Here is a 12,510-nt window from a genome sequence, read left to right as displayed (position 1 = left end):
ACTGTAGAACACAGGCTTAACATTCTAACTGTCATGATGATTCAAAATGTACTGGGCCATGAGACCAGTTTCAGTGAATTTAAATCTTTAAAGGCATACAAACTATGTTCTCTGATGAAAACAGAATTAAATTAGAAATCAGTAATAAACAGATAAATCCCTGGAAAAAGGCACCAATACAAAGCCTAGGAGTGTCAAAACTGGGGACAAGAGTAAGACCAAACTCTCTTGTCTACAGGATACTCACTTCAATTATAAAGTCACAGCTTATAAGTAAAATAACAGAAATATATATACTATGTAACCCGAATGACATAAAGCTTAAGTGGTTAATTAATACTAAAGACTCTAGGTAAGGAATAGTCTTAGAGAAAAAGAGGGACATGTCATTACGATAAAGGAGTCAGTCAAGAAGGTAAAACAATCCTAAACAGGTATACTCCTAATTACAAAGTTTGAAAATGAAATAAGAACTAAAAGGAGGAATAAACAAACCCACCATTACATCTGGTGAGTTCAAACACTCCTCTATCAGCAATTAATGGACCAAATAAAGAGAAAAGAAGTAAGGATGTGGGAGACTTACTAGCCCGCCAACAGACTTGGCCTCATTTGTTGACAGAGTACTGCTACCAAGCAACTGGAGAACACAGGCTTAACATTCCAACTGTCATGATGATGCAAAATGCATGCGCCATGAGACTTGGCCTCATTTGATGACAGAGTACTGCAACCAAGCAACTGTAGAACACAGGCTTAACATTCTAACTGTCATGATGATTCAAAATGTACTGGGCCATGAGACCAGTTTCAGTGAATTTAAATCTTTAAAGGCATACAAACTATGTTCTCTGATGAAAACAGAATAAAATTAGAAATCAATAATAAACAGAAAAATCCCTGGAAAACCCCCAAACATTTGGAAATTAAATAACATCCCTGTAAATCATTTCTGAATCAATGAATAAACCTTTGGAAAAGGTTTAAAAACAGAAAATCAGACAGTATTTCTAACTGGATTATAATGAATATTAATGTTAAATTGAAAAATATTCAATAACCTAATTGAAATTTATTAAAATTGCATTATATGTATTTATGATGTTATATAGTTCCATCAAAAAGCCAAATCTCTATAATTACTCAAATCATTTTTTGTGTTCTTAAATAATACATGATTCTTCATATATATAGTAAAGGAAATGATACAGTGTTAGGAGCTAATTTAACATTATGTGCAAAAGTATTACACAGAAAATAATGTCTTTATTGATTAATATAAAAATATCTAAATAAATAGAAAGATACGTCATATTCCTGGGCAGGAATTTTCATAGTTTTATCAGATCTCCCCAACTAATCTACCAATTAACTCTGATCAAAACTCAGTATATTTTTGTTTGGGTTTGGTTTTCTATATAACTTCACATGTTAATTACAGAATTCCCATCAATATCAACAAGTCAAAAATATACAATAATTTTGAAGAATAAAAATATACAAAGATGTGTTCTACTAGACATCAAGACTACATATCTTTGAGGTAAATAGATAAGGGTACAAAGCATAGGACAGAAGAGACCCATTAGGAACAGTTCCATGCACAAATAGAAATTTGATTTGTGATAAAAAATCATTATCATTTTGACAATTCTACTAAATCCCTTAGGATTATACAGGGAAAGTGAGAAATAGGTACAAGGGGTTAGATCTGACACAGTGCCTGAAGAACTATGGACAGAGGTCCGTGACATTGTACAGGAGGCAGGGATCAAGACCATCCAGAAGAAAAAGAAATGCAAAAAGGCGAAATGGTTGTCTAAGAAGGCCTTAAAAATAGCTGTGAAAAGAAGAGAAGTGAAAACAAAGGAGAAAAGGAAAGATATAAGCATCTGATTGCAGAGTTCCAAACAATAGCAAGGAGAGATAAGAAAGCCTTCCTCTGTGATCAGTGCAAAGAAATAGAGGAAAACAATAGAATGGGAAAGACTAGAGATTTCTTCAAGAAAATTAGAGATACCAAGGGAACATTTCATGCAAAGATGGGCTCAAGAAAGGACAGAAATGGTATGGACCTAACAGAAGCAGAAGATATTAAGAAGATGTGGCAAGAATACACAGAAGAATTATACAAAAAAGATCTTCACGACCCAGATAATTACAATGGTGTGATCATTCACCTAGAGCCAGACATTCAGGAATGCGAAGTCAATTGGGCCTTAGGAAACATCCCTACAAACAAAGCTAGTGGAGGTGAAGGAATTCCAGTTGAGCTATTTCAAATCCTAAAAGATGATGCTGCGAAAAGTGCTACACTCAATATGCCAGCAAATTTGGAAAACTCAGCAGGGGCCACAGGACTGGCAAAGGTCAGTTTTCATCCCAATCCCAAAGAAAGGCAATGCCAAAGAATGCTCAAGCTACCACACAATTGCACTCACCTCACATGCTATTTAAGTAATGCTCAAAATTCTCCAAGCCAGGCATCAATATGTGAACCATGAACTTCCAGATGTTCAAGATGGATTTAGAAAAGGCAGAGGAACCACAGATCAAATTGCCAACATCCAGTGGACCATCAAAAAAGCAAGAGAGTTCCAGAAAAACATTTACTTCTGCTTTATTGACTATGCCAAAGGCTTTGACTATGTGGATCACCACAAACTGTGGAAAGCTCTTCAAGAGATGGGAATACCAGACCACCTGACTTGAGAAATCTGTATGCAGGTCAGGAAGCAACAGTTAGAACTGGACATGGAACAACAGACTGGTTCAAAATAGGGAAAGGAGTATGTCAAGGCTGTATATTGTTACCCTGCTTATTTAACTTCTATGCAGAGTACATCATGAGAAGCGCTGGGCTGGATGAAGCACAAGCTGGAATCAAGATTGCCGGGAGAAATATCTATCAATAACCTCAGATATGCAGATGACACCACCCTTATGGCAGAAAGCCAAGAAGAACTAAAAAGTCTCTTGATGAAAGTGAAAGGAGAGTGAAAAAGTTGGCTTAAAACTCAACACTCAGAAAACTAAGATCATGGCATCTGGTCCCATCACTTCATGGCAAATAGATGGGGAAACAGTGACAGAATTTATTTTCTGGGCTCCAAAATCACTGCAGATGTTGACTGCAGCCATGAAATAAAAGATGTTTGCTCCTTGGAAGAAAAGTTATGACCAACCTAGACAGCATATTAAAAAACAGAGACATTACTTTGCCAACAAAGGCCCATCTAGTCAAAGCGATGGTTTTTCCAGTAGTCATGTATATGGATGTGACAGTTGAACTATAAAGAAAGCTGAGCACTGAAGAATTGATGCTATTGAACTGTGGTGTTGGAGAAGACTCTTAAGAGTCCCTTGGACTGCAAGGAGATCCAACCAGTCCATCCTAAAGGAAATCAGTCCTGAATTTTCACTGAAAGGACTGATGCTGAAGCTGAAACTCCAATGCTTTGCCCACCTGATGTGAAGAACTGACTCATTTGAAAAGACCCTGGTGCTGGGAAAGATTGAACGTGGGAGGAGAAGGGAATGACAGAGGATAAGATAGTTGGATGGCATCACTGACTCAATGGACATGAGTTTGAGTAAACTCTGGGAGTTGATGATGGATAGGAAAGCCTGGCATGCTGCAGTCCATGGGGTCACAAAGAGCTGGACAAGACTGAGTGACTGAACTGATCTGAACTGAACTGAACCATAGAGTATGTGTGTATGTGTGTTTTCATATAGCCCTTTCTATATATGGGGCAATAAAGTTTGTTGCAAGCTATTTAAATACACAAGTCTAAAAAAATAAAATAAATAAATAAAAATACTTCAATAACAGAAGAGTTGGGTGACTTGCCTGGCAGTCCAGTGGTTAAGGCTCTGCCAAAATAAATAAATACATACATACAATAGTCATGCTTTATATATCTTTGTTATTTCCAAACAGCACCCAGCTCCACACAGAGAAGACACTCAAAACACACCATTAAATTTTCCTGCCAGTGCTCACTTCAGCAGCACATATACTAAAATTGGAAAGATACAAAGAAGATTGGCATGACCCCTGTGCAAGGATGACATGCAAATTCTTGAAGTGTTCCATATTTTTTGAATGGATAAACAATTTGTGGTACATATACACAATGGAATATTACTCAGCCATAAATAGGAAAATATTTGAGTCAGTTGTGATGAGGTGGATGAACCTAGAACCTATTATACAGAGTGAAATGTGTCAGAAAGAGAAAGACGAATATTGTATTCTAATTCATATATACAGAATCTAGAAAATGGTACTGAAGAATTTATTTACAGGGCAGCAATGAAGAAACGGACATGGAGGAAAGACTTATGGACATGGGGAGAGGGGAGGAGAGGGTGATATGTATGGAAAGAGTAACATGGAAACTTACATTACCATATGTAAAATAGATAGCCAATGGGAATTTGCTGTATGGCTCAGGAAAATCAAACAGGGGCTCTCTATCAACCTAGAGGGGTGGGATGGGGAGGGAGATGGGAGGGAGTTTCAAAAGGGAGGGGATGTATATATACCTATGCTGATTCATTTTGAGGTTTGACAGAAAACAACAAAATTCTGTAAAGCAATCATCCTTCAATAAAAAAATATATTAAAAAAATTTTCCTGCCAGAATCTCCAAATATATTCTCAGATTATATAAATATAAGGGGCAGTATTTCATACTGTCTCCACTATTGATTAGGCAAGTTAAACTAAGTTTCAATCTCCTTGCTTAGAAAAGGGGATAATAATAGTACCCACCATTTCACAGGCTTGTTGTAAAGATTGAATGAACATGTCACTTGTTACATGTTACATGAACATGTCTTTTTGGCATAGTGGTAAATTCTGAATGCTAAATAAATGTTATTTTTTTTTTTTAAAAAAACCCACACTGCTAAATATTCAATGACTTCCCTTAATCACTGGACAAGGTCGTTCCAGGCACCTGTTAATTACTGATCTGTTCCGCTCAGTAATTCATTCTAAAACAAAGACTTAGAAACTGACACAGGGAAAAGAATACACAAAGAATGAAAAAAAGAAGGCCAAAAGTAGCCAGCAAAGTATTTTCCTATGCAATGTAATAATTATTTTCTTTCAGAATAGCAGAGTTGTGTGTTGAGTGGCTTTTTCCAAAGTCAATGGGAAATCACCTAAAAAAAAAAATCTCATCAAATTTTGTGAAAGTTGCTCAGTCGTGTCTGACTCTTTGAGACCCCATGGACTAAAGCCCGGCAGGCTCCTCTGTCCATGAGATTCTCCAGACAAGAATTCTGGAGTGGGTTTCCACTCCCTTCTCCAGGGGATCTTTTTGACCCAGAGATAGAACTCGAATCTCCTGCATTGGTAAGCAGATTCTTTACCATCTGAACCACAAAGATCAAAAAAGTCAAGTGAGTCATACTTGCAAAGATTTCCTCTTTTGGGGAGGCAAAGCCACTTCCAATTTTCTGGTGTGTGTACACAGATACACACACATTTTGTTTTAGTTCACAAGAGAACACACTGAGTAGATGGATTATGATTACTCTCTGTGGTTGAGAATCACTGATGCAGATACTTTCTAGTATGATGATTAGGATAGCATAGGTCGTCAATGTTCAGTTGGGATAAGATTTATAGTCAAAGAAATCTTCATTCTGTTTCACAGTCTCATAACTGCCAAAAGCAAATAAGTCAACACAGTCACAGTTCAGCTCCAGGGAAGTACCAGTCTATGGATGTCAGTCTAGGCTTCTGCTGATCCAATCTAGGCTTCTGCTGCTAATGCTCTTGCAGCACGTTGCAGGGGCCATGTCTGGGGCCCATGTGACACACATAACATGTGCACAAACAGTTTAGGACTAAATGACACTAAAGTCTTAATCTTGAATGACAAAGTGAACACGTCCTGAGAACTACTGGACAACTCAGCTAGGCCCACTGTGTTCAGTCTCCCATCATCCCTGGACATCTTTAAAGAGTCTCAGCATTTTAACACTGCAGTAAGGGAAGCAGAGCAGCGAGAGCAGGACTTTTTCTGGATGCACACCTAGGGGAGAAGAAAGCCTGTGCATAAGGACTACAACACTAAGGAATTTTCTTACACATCTCAGGGTTGATGACCTTTCCAACAAACTCTCCACCAATTCAGATAGATTCAAGGACTCAGCCACCTCGGCCTGTTCTGCCTGAGGAGTTACACAGTTGAAACTTTTTTTTTAATTTAATTTTATTTTTTAACTTTACAATATTGTATTGGTTTTGCCATATATCAAAATGAATCTGCCACAGGTATATATGTGTTCCCCATCCTGAACCCTCCTCCCTCCTCCCTCCCCATACCATCCCTCTGGGTCGTCCCAGTGCACCAGCCCCAAGCATCCAGTATCGTGCATCGAACCTGGACTGGCAACTCATTTCATATATGATATTATACATATTTCAATGCCATTCTCCCAAATCATCCCACCCTCTCCCTCTCCCACAGTTGAAATTTAATGAAGTTCCATGTGGAATGTCTATACCGGTTGCATTCTTCAATTTGAAATAGGGTAATATTTGCCTAGGACTAGGAGTTCAAACTCCCTTTACCCATCCTCCCAAGACTGCGTTTCTTATTTCATGGAAAGTCTCAGCATTTGTGACGCTCTCCAGTGACCTTTTCATATGGTTTTTAACCAGTGCAGAGGCCACTGGAAAGTATGTTTGTGAAGAATCTATATTATGAAAAAATTATTATAATACTAGCTGGAAAAGGTAACAATGTTGTATAATATATATCAGTCCAATCATTTAAACCATGATATACAGATGAACAAATAAAATACTGTGCAGAAAACAGGACTAGGAGAAAAAAAAAACATTCAGAGGTGTCTTTGGATGATGAAATTTTGGGAGGTAATTTTTTTTTTTTTTTGCATGTTTAAAGTCTGCTCTAATTAGTATGTGTGGCATTCAAAATTAAGAAACACCTCTCAAAAATAATACAAGAGGGCTTCCCTGATAGTTCAGTGGTAAAGAATCTGCCTGCCAATGGAGGAGACATAGGTTCGACCCCTGGTCCAAGAAGACCCCACATGCCATGGAGCAACTGAGCCTGTGCACCGAAACTATTGAATCTGTGCTCTAGCACCTGTGCTCTGCAACAAGAGAGGCTGCCTCATTGAGAAGCCTGAGCACTGCAACTAGAGAGCAACTCCTACTCTGTGCAACTAGAGAAAAGCCCATGCAGCAACGAAGACCCAGTGTAGCCAATAAATAAATAAAACAAACAAAAAATAATATGAGAACCAGTGTTAAACAGTGTGTTAAACAGTGTTAAACAGTTTAGCCCACAGTTAAACTGTTAAACTGTAAGCCCACAGTTGAGTGGCATTAAATACATACACATTGCTATGCAACCATTCAGTTCAGTTCAGTCGCTCAGTCGTGTCCGACTCTTTGCGACCCCATGAATCACAGCATGCAACCATTACCACACTTCATTTCCAGAAGTTTTACATCATCCCAAACTAAAACCTTGTCCCTATTAAACTGTGTCCCTGGTAACCACGGAGAAGGCAATGGCACCCCACTCCAGTACTCTTGCCTGGCAAACCCCATGGATGGAGGAGCCTGGTGGGCTGCAGTCCATGGGGTCGCTAAGAGTCGGACACGACTGAGCGACTTCATTTTCACTTCTCACTTTCATGCATTGGAGAAGGAAATGGTGACCCACTCCAGTGTTCTTGCCTGGAGAATCCCAGGGACGGGGGAGCCTGGTGGGCTGCCATCTACGGGGTCTCACAGAGTTGGACACGACTGAAGCGACTTAGCAGTAGCAGCTGATAACCACTATTCTGCTTTCTGTCTCTTATCACACTTTGTTTATAGGCATTTATTGTGGTCTTACTCTGTATCTGGCACTCGGGTGGGCACTTTGATATCCAGTATGCCTGTGAATTTTTGCAACAGCCCTGTGAAATGGTGCTAGTATTATTCTTATTTTACAGATGAGGACACAGAGGCTCAAAACAGTTAAGTAACTCACCCAAGATCACATGCTAGGAAGCAGTAAGGACCATTTGATGTAACCATGACCTTTCACCTTGGTGCCCTTACTCAGGCTCTGTTTTCTGCCTGTGATGTTCTTTCCACCCACTGGTTGAAGGTGTCTGTGTCCATTACACAACAATCTTTGGTACTGCCTTCTGTGAAGCTTCTTGTCCTGCAGTGCTTATTCCCTGGCCTTGAGTCAGTGAATTTATATAGATATCAGCCGTAAATCAGTGTGCTTCTAAGGAATAGTGCGGACAGGGATTAAATGGATTGCAAAATTTCAGAGGGGTATATAGACAATCCACAGTCGCAATTGAAGTAAGACTAGGATTAGGAATTTAATGAATTGCAGATCTCTTTCAGTGCCAGTTTTTACTACACCGTACAGAAACTTGAACTATTCTGTCAGAATGGTGAAGGATGGAAGAACCTTTTGCCTTTTAGTATTCCTCACTGCCTCAGGGTAAGAGACCTGGAGACAACATTCCCTCAAAGTGCAAAACCAGTAAGAGATACACTTTGAGACTTTTAGATTTCTCTGCAGATCTGAGTTTGCCTTTTTTTTTTTTTTTTTTAGCCAGTCTGTCTTTTAGGAACAGGATTAACTGGGTGAGAGTTGTTCACCAGCATTTTGGCAGGCAGAACTTGGTGTTTTTTCATTCATTTTTTTTTTATTCACCAAACATTTATTCAGTGTGGGATGCTAGGAATACAACAATGGACACAGTTGACCTGACACTGTCCTCAGAAGGGGACACAAGATATGCTGAGAACAGACCTCAGCTTCAATCTCAGAAGGAGTGGACCTTTGACCTGTTGCTGTGTGTGCACCTGTGCTATGGGGCTCATTGTCTTCATTGACTGGCTTGTCCACCACCTCACCCAGGTAAGCACTCTGGCTGATGCAGGGAGAGCCTGTGGAGGAACTCATGTTCAAGAAAAGAAAAGCCACTCTTTAGGGAGACCCTGACGGAATCAGGAAGCCTGATTCTGTTTCTGGGTCTCTTTTGCAGCGTGGCTTTGCCACTTGCCCTTCCTGGCTTATTTGGCATGGTATGTGGTACACATACTGCATAATTCACTGTAGATTAATTTCCATTCTTGACTTTAACAATTGGAAAATTATGTTCCCTTCAGATGGATGAACAAGTGATGACATATAATCTTGTGAGTTATAATTTTTGAAGAAAGTTTTGATTGAAAATAAATTGGAAAATCCCACCGACTGGGCTGATGTATTTATGCCATACACATTTAATGACATTATTGTCTACATGAGAATTGTAAAAATTTCATTCATCCTCACTGATTAAATATATTTAATAAACCTTATACAAGTGAGAGAAGATAACTTCAAATTGATGAAGCATGCCATCATGCATTTCTTCCTATAAACTTAAAAAAAAAAACAGCATTCTACTGAAATTTGAAAGACCACTTTTTTGAGCAATTGTTTATAGAAAAATGCGTGTGTCTGTAGAAAGACTAGAGTTGATCCCTGATGATGCGCAGCAAATTTTATAACTCCAAATACACTTCGTGATTGTCTTCCACAATGATGTTGTGAATGTCATTTAAAATACTTGGAGCTTTTTACTTGAAAAAGAAACAAATACATGGAAACCACAGTTAGAGCCAAAGATGCATTCACCTCTACATTCTGCTTTTCTTCAGACTCTCTCTGGTTTTCTTTCCAATTCCACATAAACATTTGAAAAGATGTTTACACAAGCCAAACACTTTCTGGCCATTATTGCACGGTGTAGGTCACAGGGGCTTCCTTGTCTCTGTCAGACTGGCAGGAGGAAGGTGGGGGAAAGCCCAGTGGAGTTCGGCTTGCTGCTAACACAAGACTAAATCCGCTTGACTAGCTCATGAGGCCTCCCAGGAACTGCAGGGGATTCAGGGAACCCCACAGAGAAGGCAGTTTTTCCTTGGTGACTGAGTGCTTACTAACTAGTTAACTTCAGCCCCTTCAGGGGTGTGGAAGGGTGAAGAGCTGTGCATGCTCTCTCTCTCTGTGAAAGAGTATTTTTCATGATGGTATATTAGGGATTACTGGAAACCACCGGGACGTTTTCCTTTGCCTCCTCCCCAGCAATGTCCCCTGACCACTCTCTACCATTGCCCTTTCTGTGGCACATTTAGGAGCCCTCCTCTTCACCTTCCTCCAGTTCATTCTAGCCACTTGACTGCTATCCTTTCCTCTCTGTGAACCTCCCCGCCTCCATCCAATCCCACAGCATCTTTACTAGTTCATCTTTACATTATGGTCCCAGACTTCAAGTACGTTTTCTGGCCAATATCCTTGTCTTGGTGCTCAGAAAGATGCCCAGGAAGCGTCAATCTGATCACCCCCCTCCTCCATTGCTACAGAGGGGCAGCTGTGCTTTGCTCAGGGAAAATGAGGCTTCTGTGCAGCTTGGTACCGCTACAGAGCCAGGCTCTTTCCCCTGACATTGCTGATGATGGGGACATCCATTAGGTATCCTCATGGCCCAACCCTACATCCAGATCTGAAATACCACCAGTCCCTGGCGTGTTAGATTTCTGCGGCTTGCTGACTGCATGGGGCTTGATCTCAGGGTTCTCTCCTTCTTGCCCCAACAAGTGGTATCAAGAAACCACTCTGTAGTGCCAGTTTTGTTTTGTTTTGTTTGTTTTTGCCATTGCTTCCCTCTCAGAAGATTGCGCCTTCCTCACAGTCCTTTTGACTTTACACTGCTGTTAATATATCTCTAATGAAAGCTACCACTTCTTGAGTAGCTACTCTGTGCCACTTTCTATATGTTAATTCTCACAAAAACCTTGACATGTCAGTATTATAATCCAGATATTACAGTTGGGATACTTAAGACTTATAAAGGTTAAAGAACTCAACAAAACTCACACAATTATAAAGATGTAGAATTGGAATTTAAATCCAGGTCCCATTGATTGCATAATCCAGACTTCCCAATGCAAGGGGTACAAATTCAATCCCTGGTCAGGGAGCTAAGATCCCACATGCCTTGTGGCCAAAAAACCCCAAAACATAAAACAGAAGTAATACTGTAACAAGTTCAATAAAGACTTTAAAAATGGTCCACATTTAAAAAAAAAAATCTAAAAACATTTTTTTTTTTTTTTAAATGTGGTTCCCAGCTCGGCAAAATGGGTCCTACCTGAAATCATAGTCTCAGGCTGCACCAGACCTGCTAAATAAATTGTGGTGCTGGATCTCCAGGTGGTGCCGATGCACAATGACCTTGCAGAAGCACTGGGCTAGAAGACTCAAGGAGTTGGGCTGGGAGAGGCTGAGGGCTCGAGCAGAGTGGAGCCACAATTTTATGGAGTTTATTCACACATAGCTCGTGTCAGTATTTCATGAACCACTCTTCATTCCTCACAACAGCCCAGTGCATAACGTACTATTACTCTCACTTGCCACGTGGAATATCATTCAGCCATAACACAGAAGGCAATCCTGCCGTTTTTGACAAGGATGGATCTTGAGGCATTACGCTAAGTGAAATACATCAGACAGAGAAAAAGACATACTGCATGATGCCACTCATATGTGGAATCTAAAAACAAACAAGCAAACAAACCTCATAGAAACAAGATCAGGCGTTGCCAGAGGTGGGCCATGGAGAGGAGATGGAGGGGGAAATTAATGACAGTGGTCAAAACATACAAACTTCCCATTTTAGTAAATAAGTTTTAGGGAGGTGATTTACAGCATGGTGATTATAGTCAACAATACTGCATTGTATATTTGAAATCTGCTCAGAGAGTAGATCTTAAAAGTTCTTGTCACAAGGGGAAAAAATTTAACTATGTGAGGTGATAGGTATTAACTAAATGTATTGAAGTTATCATTTCATAAATATATATAATTGTTATATTGTACCCCCTAAACTTACACAATGTTATATGCCTATTATATCTCAATAAAACTGGAAAGAAGTTTTAAGATTGTAGCTGATGTAATTTGTCTGAGGTGCTAGTGGTAAAGAATCTACCTTCCAGTACAGGAGACACAAGAGACGCAGGTTCGATCCCTGGGTTGGGAAGATACCCTGGAGAAGGAAATGGCAACCTACTCCAGTATACTTGCCTGGAAAATCTCATGGACAGAGGAGCCTGGAAAGCTACAGTCCATGGGACCTCAAAGAGTCAAACACGGCTAAGCATATCAACACAGGACACAGGACACAGGTAAGTACCTGACAGAAGTGGGATTCAAATGAGTCTTTGCACATGTGCCTCGTCTCCCCTACATTGCTTTTCAAACCTCAGTAAAAAGGTCTTGCTACACCACCCACTTTATTTCTCTTTCATTAAATCCTGAGATGATTACTCTGAAAGCTCTCTAAACTATTTTGGAGGCCCAATTGTTGGAGAAGACAGCATCTGAATAAATGGGACACTTCTGAGTTTTCTGGCCACCCACTACTCGGACACAGCTCTCTACATCCTATCATCCA

At 39.8% G+C, this 12,510-nt stretch overlaps 1 protein-coding gene and 1 non-coding gene across 2 annotated transcripts in view; one reads left to right on the top strand and one right to left on the bottom strand.

The window, feature by feature from the left end:
• PASD1 (PAS domain containing repressor 1) overlaps positions 1 to 12,510 on the bottom strand; it is a 111,766-nt gene that overhangs the window by 66,573 nt on the left and 32,683 nt on the right. The gene's annotated exons all lie outside the window — the stretch shown is intronic.
• LOC133243659 (U6 spliceosomal RNA) lies at positions 3,999 to 4,105 on the top strand. Its single transcript, XR_009735199.1, has one exon. It is a non-coding gene; the product is annotated as a U6 spliceosomal RNA (small nuclear RNA).

The sequence above is a fragment of the Bos javanicus genome, chromosome X, assembly GCF_032452875.1.
Source record: "Bos javanicus breed banteng chromosome X, ARS-OSU_banteng_1.0, whole genome shotgun sequence".
Taxonomy (NCBI): Eukaryota; Metazoa; Chordata; class Mammalia; order Artiodactyla; family Bovidae; genus Bos; species Bos javanicus.
Note: the sequence above shows the minus strand (reverse complement) of the source record. Positions and strands in the feature narration are given on the sequence as shown.